The sequence below is a fragment of the Myotis brandtii genome, unplaced genomic scaffold (assembly GCF_000412655.1).
Source record: "Myotis brandtii unplaced genomic scaffold, ASM41265v1 scaffold504, whole genome shotgun sequence".
Taxonomy (NCBI): Eukaryota; Metazoa; Chordata; class Mammalia; order Chiroptera; family Vespertilionidae; genus Myotis; species Myotis brandtii.
In genome coordinates, this window is record NW_005369217.1 from 5289789 (window position 1) to 5308374 (window position 18586).

Sequence of the window (18586 nt, forward strand, 5' to 3'; positions counted from 1 at the left end):
TTATGTGCAAGTCTTTGTGTGAACATAGTTTTTATTTCTTTTGGGTGAATACTAAGAAATGGAATTACTAGCTTGTCTATGTAAACATAATAAATCTACATTGAGCTTTATATTCAACTGTCAAACTGTTTTCAAAAGGACTTGTGCCATGAGATATTTCTTACTGTTGGGTTGCTCATTTATAAAACAAAGTTGTTTGAATAGATGATTTATGAATTCCTTTCCAATGTTTTGGGACTCTAAGACCTGCTGTGCTAGATCTCTGACCCTTCCTGTCTTGAGGTACCATTCTTCCTTTTGCATATCTTAATTTGTTCCTGTTAGTGTCAATGATGATGGTGATGATAAGATAAATCTCTCTCTCTCTTTTATTTATTTATTTATTTATTTTGAGAAATTATGTGTCAGGCACAATGCTAGGTGTTTTACTGAATTTTCTCATTCAATCCTTACAATACCATTTTCAGTTGATGCTATTTTTATAATCTATGTTAGTGATAAAAGAAACAAAAAAATACACAACGAAACCTGAAGCTCAGAAAAGTAAAGTAACTTTCCCAAGTAAACAAGCTGTTAAATTATAGACTAGAGAAGCAACATTGGGTCTTCCCTGATCACTTCTAAGTTACTAATTTTCTGGCCCTTGCTCTAATTTCTTGGTTTCTACATCTTTGTTTTTTATGCAGCCCTAAGATCGCCTGGAAGTATTCTGGACCTCAGTCTCCTCAATGCTGTTTATCAGTTTTTCTTTCACACCCTGGCATGACATCAGTGTTCAATGACCCAGCAACTTTCCAGAAGGCAACAAAAAAAAGCAATTTAGAGAGTGAGGCAGGCTTAAGATCATCTTACTTATGTCAGCTCCATTAAGTTTTTATTAACAGTCAAAATGGGGTTTCTTGAATCAGCATAATGCCAGTAAGCATTGCTTTGAAAAAAAAAAGAAATACTTAGCTAATAAGATATCTTATCTACATTTTATTTTAATCCAGAGAGCCCAGTCATTTCAAAACATTATAGAGGTCAATGCCCATTTTGCACTGGACAATTAGCATCTCCCTTCTCATCAAGTGATGAAATTGCCATGTTAGATTTTGCAGGAGTCAGAACATATTAGTGGCTCTTCATGCTTTCTATGCAGTCATCATTAAGCATAACAGGACTCAGATATTGAGCATTATCATTTAGATTAGTAAAGTATTATGTGCATATCCTAAGCATTTCCCATTCGATTATTTTTAGTATAGTCGTATGAAACAAACACCAAGACTGTATCAATCTCATTCTTCACATACCCATATAATGTCTATACTATATTATGTGGCTTGTGAGTAAACCATTTATTGCATCCACATTATTTATAGTGCTAATCAACCAATACCATTAAAAATATTTATTGACTTTAAAGAGTCCTGATGGGAGTTCTGAAATAGCTTTTCCTGAAAGGACCTCTGCTTTATATCTAGAGACTTGAGGAGTCAACTCAAATCCCTCCTCCCCCATGAGCCTATTCTATTTTTCACTCTTCTCATTCTCTGAGTTTTTAGATCATTTATAGTCACTCCTGAACATTTTAAAATTAATTATATGCTGTGTTTTATCACTTGTGTTTCACTTATAAGGAAGCATTATGGCATATTAGAAAAAATATGAACACGGACTTCAGACAAACACTGACTTTAACACCAAAAATAATGTGACTCTGGGTTAAGTCCCATCTCCTCTCTAGGTCTCAATTTCCTCATCTTATAAAGCAGATAGTAGTGATCATGAATTATGGTAATAATAGCTGAGTCATAAGGTTCTTGCAAGCAATAAGTGATCTAATGTATGAAAATGAGCATGCAGGGAATGTTAAAAGAAATTGTAGTCCCTCATCTTTTTTGCCATGCAGAGATTTTAAATTCCCCGAGGCAGAGCCATTTCTTATACCTTGGGACATACCAAATCCACTTATTCATTTAATAAACATTTATATAACACCTATTATGTACTCAGCAATGAACACAGTACTGTGAATACAGTCTTGAACAAATCAGTCATCCCTTTCCTTGTGGGCTTATGGTCTAGCAAAGAATATAGACATATAGAAAGTAAAAATATAGCCACATGTTTTCACAAACATTTGGAACATATAGAAGAACAAGGAGTTCTCCATGCTTTTAATAAAATCAAGGATTAAAGCAATTTATTCCTAGACTCCTGCTGGAGAATAGAAAAATCTATTTGTGATGATGCCTCCTCCTTTCACTCTCTGACCCTGGAGGCATATTATAGATATAATCTAGATGTCCTCTTTGCTTTCCAATCATGTTACAATCATAACTGTTTCAAAATAGTCTATGGTAAAGAAATGCCCTTTTTAAGAGTCCACATTTCAGAGTTTTTATAGTTTTTGGCCACTTTTGAAATCTGAAGCATTTTGATTGTCTGATATTGTCAGCATTATCATCACATATTCCTTGAGTGTTTACAATATGTTAAGCACTGCTTTAGGTCCCTAAAATGATTTTACATTAAAGAAACATATAATTTAGACAGGGAATCAACATACATGCATTTAATTGAAAAGATATATTGTAATGCAGAGCAAGCCTATTCCTAGTAAGGGAATTCTAAAAACAACTAAAATTAAATAAAATACAAAAATTCTTTCATAAGAGCACTGAAGATCTGGCATGCAATAGCAAAGAATTATTTAAGACCTAGAATTTAGAGAGGTGAGCAGATGACTGCTTTGGCCCTGAGGGCATTTGCCAATGTCGTTTAAATTAAGGTGTCAAACACAACTGTGGGCTTGAAGGGCTCAGTACAAAAGAGAAAGGAGTGCAAGTTCAGAGCCTCCCCAAATTTGCCAAATCCATGGTAAATGTAATAGTGTCTGGTCCCTCTGCTAAGGCACCAGACCTGGTCACCACCACATGTGATGTTGGGCAGATGGGTTAGGAGGAGCCAAATAAAGTCAGAGACCTAGAATGCATCAAGTTAGACATCAAAATGCTAATTGTGGGGAGAGAAGGAAATCTAAGTGTGAAGCGCTGGGCTAGACCAAGTGCTCAGACCAGAGGAAGCAGGCTCAGAATGGAGAGTGGGAGGAGAACCTGGCTATTTATAGTTGGGGTTCCAGCGGCTGGATCTTGTAAGGCCAATGAGCCAAGCTCAGTCTGAACCTATGATATAAATCAATAATAAAGGAAAAGATTATTCAATATGTGGGCCTTGCATTGTTAGAAATGTTTGATGAAAAATTACATTTCATTCCCCACTTCATTCTCCTCCCTCAATTCCAGCTCTACTAAAGAGTTAAATATAAAATGCTGAGCTATTACCACAAAAGAAAAGAAACATCAAATACACATGTTACCATGTATTTCTGAAAAGGGAAAATTTTCTACATTTTCAAAGCAATGGTAAATATCAAGAAAATATTAAGAGAGTCAATAAAAAAAATTTTTTATGTTGAAAAGCCAAAAAAAGTTGAAAATGTATTTGCAGTAAATATAGCAAGGATTAAGATTTTAATACACAAATAAAAGTAAATCTGAATGAAATGTTAAGATTCTAAACATGAAGATATATTTATAAATATAACTAGATAATAAATTAAAGGGATGTGATAATGTAATGATATTTCTTGAGCATTTACTATGTGCTAGATACCATGCTATGTACTTTGCACACATTATTTCATTTAATCCCCATAAACCTATAAACTAAGTTCTATTTAGAGCCCTAGTTCACAGATGAGTAAATAGACAGAAAGAGGCCAGGTGGTCTTGGGACTGAGTTTTACTTCTCAATTCCCTTTGTATTCATTGAATTTGACATGTTTTTATTCTCAGTATTTTTATTAAGGAGTCAATAAATATTTATTAGTTATGATAATACATAAGAATAGTTTTAGACTCATTTAACGTATACAGTATTATTTACCATTCTAGCATATTAGAAATAATGTGAACAAATAAAAACATATTTCATATTATTGAATTAGAATAGAATATTATAAAAATGTCAAACTTTTCTATGTAATTTATGAGTCTAATAAAATCTTAGGATTAAAACTTTAAAAATATTTTGGAACCTTAAGCAAAAATATTAGAAAATAATTTTAGAGGGACTGCAACAAAACTCTTTTTCGTGTGTGTGTGTGTGTGTGTGTGTGTGTGTTGGGGGGCGTTTGTTTTGTTTGTTTATTTTTTTTGGTATAATCTTTTGTGTTTTTTAAAGTCTCCCCAATCCTCTTTTTTTAAAAAAATTACTTTTTATTTTTAGCTCTCAAAACCCAAGAGTTTAATTTTTAATTAACTTTATAAAGGCCTATATGCATTGCAAGGATTTGGTAAATGTATTTGACAGAAGATAATTTAAGAATATTTTGTTTATTGAAGCTGACAAAAAAATAACACACAAGACTTGAAAACCAATTGATTCCAACATCTGTCATGTTTGGACTGAGTGTATAAAACCACAGTTTGAATACAAATTGAGTTTTGGCTGGTGAACAGGTTCGTATTTCAGAAATGGTTGACCTCAAGAACATTTTGAGGATAAATGTTTTTTACCTTTTCCAAACATTTATGCTAATTCAAGCCTGGGCAAGTTTAAAAGCAGAGAGGAGAAAGCTCTTGAAAAGGGAGGGATTGAAGATTCTGGTGAGAAAATTGAGCCACAATTATCGCAGCTTGAATCCTTGCATATTCAATTTCTCCTTTCCCTTCATCATTCTCATCAAATCAGTCAACCCCTCTTATACAGTCTTTCTCCACAACATTTTCTAAGTTGTTCCCATCTCCCCCCGCCCCTCCGTTTTTATTGCTAACATCTTAATTTAGGCCTTGAGATCCTTAATCCTAGGCTATTATAATAATTTATATTTTATTTCCTTGTTTCTGGTTTCTCTTACCTACAATTTGTCCCAAACAAACCCCTAGACACATCTTTTTAAAGAACCACCTTCTTCATATCACTCTCCTACACAGCATTTTTATTTTTATATTTTATGGCCTCTGAATTTGACCTCCTCAGCTGATTGATATTAAACATTCCCATGTGGTTTGGTGACTGCATACATCTGGTCTAATTTGCCTGCTTTTCTGGCATTGTTTCCAACATTCCTGGAAGGTGAGATGTTTTCACTTACTGCCTATTTAACACTCTCCAAGAATATTTTACATTTTCCTGGCTGCATGGTTTTTGTTCAGGTAATTATCAGTTTTCCCACATTTTTATTTTCCATTTTTATAGTGTACTAGAGGCCCGGTGCACAAATTCATGCACGGGTGGGGTCCCTCTGCCTGGCCAGTAATCGAGGCCTATTGGGGGGCCAGCTGGCTGGGGAGAGGGACCCTGGGAGGTTGGCCAGCTGGCCCCCCACTGGGGCCAATTGGGGGAGGGAGGGAGGAAGGCCAGCCAGCTGTGGGGGGAGGGGCTATGGGGGGAGCCTGCGTTGAGCATCTGCCCCCGGTGGTCAGGGCATGTCATAGCAACTGATCGACCGGTCCTTCCGGTTGTTCCAGTCGTTTGGTCATAACAGTCGCCTAGGCTTTTATATCTATAGATTTTAGGAAAATATAAGGGTTGTCATAAAGTTTGTTTAGATTTTTGAACCTAGGTATTACATTTTATTCCCTTTTATTTTTGTTCAAATATTTTTTTATGGATTTTTTTAGAGAGAGAGGAAGGAAGAGGGATATAGAGAGTGAAACATAAATGAGAAACATTGATTGGCTACCTTTTGCACATACCCTACTGGGGATGGAGCACACAACCCGGGCATGACCTCTTGGTTCATGGGTTGACACTCAACCACTGAGCTACACCAGCTGGGCATCTTCCCTTTCAAATAAACTTTGTTTGTCAGGGCAGTTTTAGGTTCACAGAAAAATACACAGAGTTCCCTTATAGCCCTTACTCTCATGCATGCACACAGTCTTTCCCACTATCAACATTCTGCATCAAAGTAGTACATTTGTTACAATTCATAAAGCTACACTGACAAATCATTATTACCAAAAGTCCATGGTTTACATTAGAGTTCACTCTTGATATTGAGCATTCTATAGGTTTGGACAAATGTATAATGGCATATATCTATCCTTATATTTTCATGCAGAATAGTTCCACTGTCTTAAACATTCTCTGTGCTCTACTTATTCATTCTTCCCTCTTTCCTGATCTCTGGCAACCCCTGACCTTTTCACTGTCTCCATGGTTTTGCCATTTCCAGAATGTACCATAATCAGAATCATACAGTATGTAGCCTTTACATATTGGCCTCTTTCACTTAGTAATATGCCCTTAAGTTTTCTTCATGTCATTGCATAGCTTGACTGTTCATTTCTTTTTAGTGTTAAATAATATTCCATTGTCTGGAATATTTATATTTATCCATTCAAATACTGAAGGACCTCTTGGTTGCTTCCAAGTTTTGACAGTTATGAATAAAGATTCTATGAATATGCATGTACAAAAGAAAAGCCTTGATAATTTGCAGATATAAATAATACTTACCTCTGTTACTCCTGTCCTACATACAATATCCCATTTTTAACTAATAATTTAAGAATATTTTAAGAGACACAGAAAATCAAGAAAAAAATCCATGCTCATTGTCAAGACACAAATATGATCCAGATGTTGGAAATATCAGACAGGAAATTTAGAATTACTATGATTATTATGTGAATATCTCTAGTAAAAAAAGTCAAATAAAATCATAAACAACTGGGGAGTTTCATCAGAGAGATGAAAACTCTAAGAAATAAATCAAAATCATAGGCAAAATTATGGTAAGAGAGTCAATGACTGCCTTTGGGTTATCAGTAGACTAGACATAGACAAGGAGAGAATTAGTGAGCTTGAAGATAGGTCAATAGAAATTATTCAAAGTGAAACACAAATAAAGAAGAAAAAAATTAAAGAAAAACAAATATAACATCTAAGAGCTGTGGGACAATTTAAAATGGTCTAACACATGTGTAATGAAAATATAGGAGAAAGAAGGAAAATGTGGAAGAAAAAAACTTGAAGAGTAAGAAGAATAGCAAACCTCTTTAGAAATTATACAATTCAGAAAAGGATGGTGACATATTTAAAGTGCTGTTGAAAAAAAAATCAATCTAGAATTCTTTACACAGCAAAATATTCTTAAAAATAAAGGAGAATTAAGGACTTTTGCAGACAAACGGAAACTGAATATATGTCCAGGACAACTGTATTATAAGAAATGTTAAGGAAGTTATTCAGACAGAGACTATGATACCATGTAGAAATGTGTATTTTCAGAGAGGTGAAGAGTGCTCAACATTGTGAAAATAAAGGTTAAATATAAGTATTATTTTTCATTATTTTCACCACCATTATTCATCTAAAGCAAAAAGAGTGGCAATTGATTCTGGGTTTGTACAAGTGAAACATATGACAATATTAGCACAAAGAATGAGAGGGAAGGATTGGTGATTTACTGTTAGTAGATGCTTATACTACAAGTAAAGTGTTACAGTATTATTTGAAAGTCAACTCTAATTAATTAAAGAATAATATTTTAAACCCTAGAACAACTGCTAAAGAACTTTTAAAAAGAAATATAAATAATAATTAGGTCAGAACAAAACAGAAACAGACTCATAGATACAAAGACAAACTAATGGTTATCAAAGTAAAGGGAAGTAGAGGAAATAGGTGAAATGGGTAAAAGGAATAAGACATACAGATTTTCAGTTATAAAATAAGTAAGTCATGGGATGTAATGTACAATAATATAGTCAATAGTACTGTAATAATTTTGTGCAGTGACAGACAGTTACTAGATTTATTGCAGTGATCACTTTTTAAGGTATATAAATGTTGAATAACTCTGTTGTACACTTGAAACTTATACAGTATTATATGTCAACTATACTTTAATAAAAATATAAACATCACTAGTAATACATATGGATATCATATGCTCCTGATTTGATGTGCTTAGAAGAGTACTAATTTCTGTGGTATTCTTAAAAACAAGACATTTTGACCTAATTGTGAAAAGATATCAGACAAATCCAAATTGAGGAATATTCTATAAAATATCTGATTAATATTCTTCAGAAGTGTTAAGGTCATGAAAAACAAAAGAAGGCAAGAATGAAAAACTGTCATTGATAGGAGGTTAAGGGTATATGATAACTAAATGCATGTGGGCTTCTGAAAGTGACTAAAATTGATGACATATTAATAAAGTCTACCACTTAGTTAATATTGTTACACTCTTGCTAATTTATTAGTCTTGGTAAATCTATAGTTGTTTAAGATGCTAAATAAAAGGAAGTTGAGGGGAGGGCATATGAAACTCTCTGTATTATGTTTTCAGCACTCAGTTAATCTGAAATAATTCCAAATAACATTTATCAAAACTTAAAAAAATAATAATTAAGTCAGAAATATCCTCTTTCTGTTCACCTCATTCTATTCAGTAGAAAATTTTTGTCCTTCTGGATTTTCATTTGATTTTCATTTATAGATGACTTTTCCTTTTATAGACCTTATAGATCTGTCTGCAATAGTTTCATATTGTAGAGATTTTTTATGGACTATGCACTTTGGCATTCTGGACAAATGAAATGCAGATTTACATTTGAAGAAAAATAAAATTAGACAAACACAGAACTGTGTCACAATTATACTGAAAACTACAATACTTATCTGTGTTAGAGGATACAGGAGGCAAAGAAAACTGTCCTAAACAGAAAACTTGAAAATGACAATGCCAGTGGGAAAACATTTTTGCAGTATTCTCCTCTATGAGCACATGTCCAATTTTGATTTGCAATATAAGCAGCAGAACTTTTGAACAAGAGAATAAATCAATATGGGTAATACATCAAAGAATAAAAAAGCCACTTGTTTATTTTAACAAAATATAGAAGCAACATAAAATACAAGGTGATTGTTGACAATTCCAACCCAGAAAGAAATGAGAACAATTCTCAAATAAGGTTTTCATTTGGCTTTTCCACGCTCATATTCATTGGGCCTCAATTAAAAAAAAAAAAGTAGACGTAAGGGTAGATTAAAAATTTGGCAATTAAGTATCTAACATTTATTTATTTGTTCTTCTGGGTCATGTTATGATGGTCTATGGTTTTGATGGCAGATAGAAAATATTCAAGTTTAACTGACCTTGGCAAATACATGTACAGGATTTGGAGTTAGACTGGATTTGAATGTAGGCTTGTCTAAGTTGCTTAATATTCTTGAACCTCATCTTCAAAAGAGAAAGCTATTTAGAGAATTTTCTAGAGTCAGTAATTAATTGCATGTAGAACAATTAGCATGGTACTCAGCGTTCAGTTCATTAATGGGGATTTATCTTATCATCAAGAGAACAAAATGGTGGAAAGAACTCTTAATCAATAGTTGGGATAACATTTTCTTTGATCCTGATTGGAGGACTGACTTCTGAGGGATCTTAGATTATTTGTGCCACCTTTCTGAACTTCCATTTCCTTATCTCTAAAAATAAGGAAGTTGGAATAGTTCAGCTATTTAAGCATTCTTATAGCAACCTAACCCTTTGTGTAAATGAAATCTTAGACAAAAGGTTAGTGTTTGAAAATGATAAAGCAGAGCTGATGGGGTTAAACCCATCCACCTCCCCTCTCACTGCCTCTCATGCTGTTTGAGGCACCTCCTATGATGTTGTGGACTCAGCAGAGCACAGCAGTAGATAATTGCCAAGATGCTTTGGAACGAGTCTTTCTGCTCTATTGATGTTTGTACAGTTTATCAACGAGATGATTTTCTATTAAACCAATTGTTTATTGTGTCTCAGAATGTGCCCAAACAGTAGTCTTTATAACAATAGCAATAGGCTGACATAATCCATTTTAACCATTAAATAAATTTAGTGATCCAATCCATTGCTCAGAACTTATTAAAGATTGAATCACTATGCCATAACACTTTAGTGTATATATTCCATCACTTTATTTCCATCAGAAAGGGGTCATCAACTTCATACAGGTCAAAATAGAATTTGCAAAGTGAATAAGGTTAAAGTTTTATGAAATATTCTCATTTCTAAGTCAGATCTAATTAACTGTATACTGGGCTCTGTTCTCATTTTATCTTCAAAGAACCCTTTGTAGGAGGTATCATTAATGTCTTTTTATAGTTGTGGAAAATGTAACTCATCTTTAAGGAACTTATCTAAAGTCATATTGGTTAAGTGGTAAGGCCAATATTTGAGCTTGCATTTCTTGATTTCACATCCAGTCCTCTTTATACTAAGCCATTTTAAGAGCCAATAAAAATTCAGAAAGAACAATGCACAGACTTTTCTTTATTGAGAATGTGTTCTCACTGTTCTGCCTCAGAATTCTAAGTAGTTCAGAGAAGCTCTTTGATTCATCCAATGACACACAGTTCATAAGTATTCAGGGCATCCTAGATTTTTCAAAGACATAATGGGTAAATATTCTCTGTGTATCAAATTATAGTGCAAACATTTGTGCTCTGATATTAATATTTATTGATTTTTTGAGGTTCAATTAATAGTTCTCATGCTAATTCCTAAATCTTTAGAAAAGGCTTGCATTCATAAATAACAAATTGTGTTATTATCCACATCTGTTCCCATTTTCTATAGGCTTAAAATTCTCTCTTTATTATGCAAGCCAAAAGAAATGGCTACTCACCAGTGTCTCAATTGAATTCAGGCCCATTTTCTCACTTAATTCTTTATTTTCGAATGAAATGCTCGTCCAAAATAAATAAGGGACCTACTAAACTGCAGTGATTAATTGCAATGAGTCTCAGATTCCATTTACTTATGGAAATCGAGTAAAATCCAACACTTTAGTAATACTGTTGTGATGTCAGCCACGCAATTCAGCTGTTATAACTGCAGGAGTTACTACTTTAATATCACATTAGCACATTATTAACTCGAACCATGCCAAAACAGTATGAAAATTAGCAATTTTCATTTTTTAAAAGAGACAATATGAACTTTTCCTGCTGCTTAAGTTTGTTTTATGTGTGTGTGTTATGGTGGAAGTGGCAATAGAGGATAAGTGAAGTGGAGTTATATTTTAAATTAACCACAAGTTGCTTAGTGTGTGTTTGCAAAGTGTGTGTATATTTAGAAATTAAATCTAAGGTATGTTTTTAAAATAAAAACGTCAATGATTATATATTAATTTTTTCGATATGTCCTTGTTAGCTGCCTGAAAATCTTTTCTGGAACAAGGTAGGTTAGAAATAAGCAAGCAATCAAATAAACAAATGGAACACTCATACTTCATAATTTCCAAATTATGTTTAGTTACTGAAGCCATATTAAACATTTATTTTGAATGGGTGGCTAAATTCCTTTTATAAATTTTGGCACCCATATTCTACTTTATTTGTATTATAATTTCAAATTGTAGAATTTACAATTTTAAGGCACTTTAACACAGATTAGTATTACTTCATTTTGTAATATGATCTGAACAAATATCTATACCTTCATTGGGTTTTTGACACTTTAACATTAAGTGGAATTCCCTCGGTTGCACTAATCCATTTCCATTGTGTGACCTTGGAAAAGTTATTACTCTCTCACTTTTGTCATCTGTAAAATGGGAGTAGCAAATCTTACAAGATTGTTTTGAGGAATAAGTGTGATAATCCATAAAATTTCTCAGTAGTGCCTGGAACATGACAGGCACCTATAAATACTAACTGTTGCTATTATTATTGCTTTTGAAAAAAAACTGGTAAATATCATTACATTACAGAAAAGCATTGAAACTGCTATATTACTGTCCAATATAATAAAAGCATACTATGCAAACCAACCAAGTGACAGAACCACCTGTCCGCGGTGGGTGGGGCTGGTGAGCAGGTGGTGCCAGGCCAGGCAAGGCAGGTGCCAGTGGGTGCGGGGGGGGGGGGGACATGGGGAGTGGGCCTAAGCCGTCAGTCGGACATCCCCCGAGGGATCCCGGACTACGAGAGGGCTCAGGCTGGGCTGAGGGACTCCCCCCAAAGTGCATGAGTTTTCATGCACCGGGCCTCTAGTATATCATAAACACCTGAATAATGTTAAATGTTACCATTTAGATTGATTTTTTTGTTCATAATTGCTTGTTGTTCCCTTTACTCATGGGGTTTATTTTCTTTCTTGCCAATGTGTATCCTTCACTCATTCTTTTATGAGAGCCTCTAAGTAGTAAAGTTGTTTATATTTTTAGCATTTGAGAAACTCTTTATTTTTGCCTTCATTCCTATAGTAAATGAGGGTTTAGCTGTGGGGAGACTCTGGCTGTTGCCAGTGATACAGCTGATGTCTACCAAATTGTCACTTAATGGGGGCCATCTGCCTTTTCTCTCTGGTAGCTTTTAGGGATCAGATAAAGGTTCCTCCTTTATCCTTGCTACTTTATACTTTCACTTAAACATTATATTTGTTTATATAAGAGCTTCCTGATAACAGTTATATCCTTTGTTAAATTATTTTCAAATTAAAAAATATTGAAGCTGAAAGCTGACACTCTAAAAATTAAAGTTTACAGACCCCTCCATCATATCTTCTTCTTATCCAACCCCATCCCTTTATAAGCGATGTATAATTTCAGAACCAGGATGTTTTTTATTGTAAAACTTTGTGGTTATACAATTCAAATACATAGTGTTGTTTTATACAAATTTCTAAAAAGTAGGCCTGATCTTTAGTTTGAAAATAAATAGTCTAGCAAAATAGCCTGAATATCTTGACCATTTTTTAATAATGGCTTGCTGAAACTTATAAACAAACAGAATAAACAAGAAACTTGCTTTCATTGAAGGTAATCTTAATGTTTCAACGTAATTATGGTTGATAGTACAAGGCACAGGTAAAAAGGAACGGAAAAGAAAAAAGCCAGCATAACTCAGAAAATTTAATTAGTTTCTCATACAGCTGTCCCACCACTGCTTTCTTTCATCTTTTAGCATTTGTGTTCTGATATATAAGTGCATTAAACAAATAAGCAATGAGTTTTGAGTTCTACTCTTAACAATATCTGTATATATAAAAGACTAAGTGACCGTCCGACCATTCAACCATCTGACCAATAGCTATGATGCACAATGACCACCAGGGGGCAGATGCTTAACGCAGGAGCTGCCGAGCTGTGATGATTTGGCAGCTGTGGTTCTTGGGTGAAGCACCCGGAACCAGAGAGGAGGGAGCCCGATTCCAGGGTGTGTCACCTGAACACTGCCCTCTCACAATCAGGGACCCCTCGGGGGAAGTCAGAGAGCCAGTTTCAGCCCGATCCCCACAGGCCAGGCCGAGGGACCCCACCAGTGCACAAGTGCATCGGGCCTCTAATAAAAATATAACAGCCTTGCTTTTTAAAGAGCACAACAACATTTTCTCCTTTTTTAAATTAAAAAAATGTTTTTCAATTACGGTTTATATTTAACATTATTTTGTGTTAGTTTCAGTTGTACAGCATAGTGGTTAGATAATCATATCCTTTACAAACTGTTCCCCCTGACATTTCCAGTACCCACCTGGCTGGGATTAGTGATGTGCCATTGACTACTTGTTTTCATTGGATTCTGGCTGATAGAGGTCATCAACTCTACACCAAATAGCTAAGGGGCAAAGGGAAAAGATGGAATCTGACAATATAATAACCAACTTTCTGCCTCATTTTTGACACTTAAAATCTGTAGTATGAGGTTGAATGTTAAAAAGCTCATTATTTCTTCCCTTCCTCTCCTGAATAACTGAGATAATAAAACCCACCCCCCCTCACAGAGATGTGGTAAGGATTAAATGAGATAGTACCTGGGAAGATACTTTGCAAACTCTAAATCAGTGGATTTCATAATGAGTTTGATGTTACTTCTCTGTACTTGCGTGACTATGCCAATCAATATACTTTTTTTTTAATGGTTCTCTTTCGTCCATTGGATTGAGTATTGTAAGAAATTGAAATGAAATATTTTTAAATTTTTGTATCTGTATCTCTTGGCAACAGATCTGGATGAAGGATTAACCACTGCATAGAATTTCTCTTATTTGCACGATTCTACATTTTTTATAATATCATTTAACATTTATCTTTTATTATACTTAGTTTGTGTTAGCACAACACACCAGGCTGTCCTGTTCTTTTTAATTTTCCAGTTGACCATCAATGCTATTCATTATCTTGCTGTGCTTTTTGATATTGGCAGATTAGATATGCATGCCACTTTAGTGTCTATCCAATCATTAACAGAAAATATTGAATAGGACAGATTCTACGCAAAAGTTCTAGAGCTGGAGGGTGACATCCTAACATCTTCTAATGTCTCATTTTTTTTTTCATAAATTGCCAAAATGAAGTCATCTTTGCCAAATAGTTCAGTTACAGATGGAACTTATGCATCGGATTCTAGCTACTGTCATATCTCCTCCCCCACAAATATTTTACCTAATGTCTTCATTAAAAGATAATGGAAAGTTAATCTTTCATGAAACTTTGTGTTACAGCATCAATCTAATTCTTTCATTATTGAACAGCCAAAGAATTAGGGGTTAAATTAGTTAAATACATTTTATTTTTTAATGATAAATATAAGAATATTTCCACTCCCCATTAGTTACACCAGAGCCCTTGTATTAATAATTACAAAGCAATTTTCTATTTAACATTCCTCTAAGAAAAATGGTTCATTATATGTCTCTATAAATATATAATCACATCTTCTGGGATCTCATAAAACATGATTTTAATGTTGATTACAGAAAACTAAATACTAATAATTAACAATTATTGAGTCCTTCCATGTGCCAGGCACTTTTCTAAGTGTTTTATACATGTAAATTCACATATTTTTTTCCTTAAAACAACTTCATAAAGGAGGTATTATTATTTATCTGTTTTACATATAAGACACTGAATCACAGAGAGGTTAAGTCATTTGTGTAAGGTTATACAGTTCATAATTTTGGCAGTCTGATCTGGCTTCAGGAAAATTCTCAATTACATACTCATTGCCTCAAATTCTAATCATCACTCTTCTATCTGACATACGTCCATAGCCTTCTTAAAAAGAATCATCATGTCCTTCCATGCAATATATCCAATTTTCTTTGTATGCATATCTGAAGGTGGGTGGGCAGTGTTCCTGGACTTAGAGTACAAATGATGGAACCTTTTGCAGGTGGAGAAGGAGAAGCAAAAAAATAAAAATAAAAAAATTGTTATCTCTGTCCATCTTCCTGTAATCCAGCTTGTTTCTGATAGTCTTAGAAGGGATTTGGGTATGGGAAAAAGCCCATCATTATCTATTACAGTTATCATTACCTTCCCTGTGGGTAGAAAACGTTCCATCCCTTTTTTAGTATTTCTCACTTGGCCCACACATAGGAACTTGGTTTTCTTGACAGTATTAGGAAGATAACATGGGTGTTTCCCTCTACAACCACCCACCCCCAGCTTCACCCATCCTGCCCCTGGATGGGCAACACTATTTTAGAGTGAGAGAAATATAGAATTGTATTTGTTCAGGATTCTAAGCTGAATTTTCAAATCCCCAATGAAATCTTTCAATGATGAATATTTATTAAGTACCTGCTATGTGCCATATGCCACTTATCCTATGTGCTGGGAATTCCACAATGAACAAAACTGGCAGTGGCCTTGCCCCCAAGGACCTTGCATTCTACTCAGAGGAGACAAAGAAACAAAAATGCATATAGCATGACAGATAGTGATGAAGGACAGGAAAAAATAAAGCAGGTGAAGGAGAGTAGATGGTACATAGTGTGGGTGGGATGATCTCTAGTTCATATGGAGCCATCAGGAAAAGCCTCTCTGATCATGAGCCTCTGAACAGAGAGAGTGAGGTTTATTACTGGGGGTAAGAGGAGAGAACAAGGTCAAAGGCTTTTGAGGCAGGCTCATGCTGGACTTTTTTTTTTTTTAGAGAGAGAGAGAGAGACCAGTGTATCTGGAGCAGAGGGAGTGAAAGGGGAAATGCAGGAGATAAATTCAGAGGCAAAGCAGGAAACAAGTTAATTTCAATCCTCAAAAGCCAAGTAAAGAATTTGAATTTTGCTGTGTGAGAGATGGGAAATCAGAGGATTTTGAGCAGTAGAATAACATGTCTTTACTTGCTCATTAAAAAGGTGGCTCTGAATTTAGCATGGAATAAAGACACCATGGGGAAACTGTGCACATGAGGAAAGTGGTTAGGGGGCTACTGTAATATTTCAGTTGAGAGATGAATGTAGCTTAATTTAGGGAGGTAGCAGTGGAGGTGGTAAGAATTGCTGTGTTCTGGATATATTTTCAAGTTGGAGGCAAATTTGCTATTGGATTGAGTAGGAGGTTGATGTTATCTATGTGGTGATTTGTGTTTTACAAAGTGTTTCTTTTTTTAAATTTTCTTAAGTTATTACATATGTGTCCTTATCCCCACATTACTCCCCCCCTCATGCCTTTACCCCCCTGTTGTCTCTGTCCATTGGTTAGTCCTATATGCTTGCATATAAGTCCTTTGGTTGATCTCAAAGTGTTTCTTAGAAAATTTAGTTTTATTTTAAGAATTTAAACATACACATAATTAGAGAGAATAGTAAAATGAACTTCTATATACCTTTCGTGCACTGGGCCTCTAGTAATCTAATAAAATTAGTAAGAAAAATTTCTTGGTGTCAACAAATAAAAAGATGATATCCAAATTTCTTTAAATTCTTTTTTCCCCTTAATTGACATGAAGTTTCCTTAGAATGAAATACACCAATATTTTGAAAAAAATATGCATGCCCATAAAATCAATACCCTAATAAAAATATAGAGTATTTTCATAACTCTAGAAATGTATCTTGCACACCCTTCTAGCCAAATCCCACTTCTCTAGGCAACCAATGTTCTGATTCCCATAACATAGATGAACTTTTCCTGTTTGTAAATTTTATAAAAATTCAATCATATGATATGTAGTCTTTTATGTTTGGTTTCTTTCTTCAACATAATACTTTTGGAATTCATCTATATTGTTTACTTGTATCACTAGTTCATTATATTTTTACTTTTGGGCATTATTCCATTTTGCAAGTCTAAAATAAGAACCATTAAAAATCTTCCCTTCTCTAAATTATTTTCCATACTTTCCCAGCATACACTTATCACATTTTGAGAGTCATTACTCAATATTGCCTCTCTGGGACACCTTAATCATGGACAATATCCAGGAATGTCACAAATTAAATAGCCATAGTTTATTTGTTGAACATCACCATACTGGATATTAGGAAAAATACAAAACAAGTGGAATATGATTTTTCAATTTTCTTACATACCCATGGGGAAACAGGCATGTAAGTAATCACTTATGACAGAAAAAGCAGAAGTAAAGATAACATTTTGTGCAATTATAATAGAAGTGATGGATTCTGGGTGTGGGGCAGGGAATCTGAGTAACTGTAATGCAGGAAGTAGAATGTGAAGGAGGTCTGGAGTATCTATAAGAAGTAAATGGAAAAGGAATAGTTCAGGATGAACTAATGAAGAGCTTGACATACTCACAGTGGTGTCAATGTGTCTGACCTTTGTGCACCAAATTAGTGGGACAAGTACCCTTGCAGATTATCTTTGACCCCTCCTCTCCCGCACTCTTATGACATGTCACCCTATTTTATTGGTGTCACCCTATTTTATTGGTAACACTTTTACAGTCTCTGAAATCATCTACTCTCTTCTGTCCTCATTGCCATTTCCTCTGTTCAAGCCCACTTTACCTCATTGCCTCTTTCCCATGCAATGGCAACTGAGTCCTCACTGGCTTGCCTGCTTCTGATCTGTCTTCATTCTAACTGCCATAGACACTGCCACTGGAACTGTCTTTGCCAAGCCCAAACTGGCTGTGCTGTCTCCCTCTTAGGGCATGGATTATGGAACAGAGTTGACAGTCCTCTGTCCCTTAATTCCTTTCAACCTCTCATTTCAACCCCCTTTCTCCTCTAATGTCTGGTTTTATAGACTTCAAATCACCCTGCATTTTACCCATAATACATAATTTTGCTTCCTAAATATTCTTTACTTTTTTCCTGACTCTGCATATTTGTTGAAATTATCAACCCCAGTCTTCAGGATTGTTTCCTTATCTCTGCTTAGCTTAATTGATCCTCTGAGGCCAAATTTAATGTGAATTCCTTCTGGGAAGTTTTTATCAACCCCCACCACTGTCAAAATTAATCAATATTTAGGCATGGCTTTTGCCACATGGACCATGCTTTGTATTATGATGATTTATATTAATTCCCATTCTGCCACTGGACTGTAACCTCCTTGGGGAAAAAGGCCATGTGTTGGTTACTCTGGGTCTAGCAGAGTACCTTGTCCATTTCTGGCTCTCATTATCTACACTAATAAAAGAGAAAAATGGTAATTAGCGTACGACCGCTACCCTTCCCATTGGCTAATCAGAGCGATATGCAAATTAACTGCCAGTCAAGATGGTGGTTAACCGCCAACAAAGATGGCGGCTAATTTGCATACTGCAGGCAGGAAGGGACAGCGCTATTCTGCCTGCCCCACCGCCATCCGGGCCTGCTATCTGTGACCCTGATGGC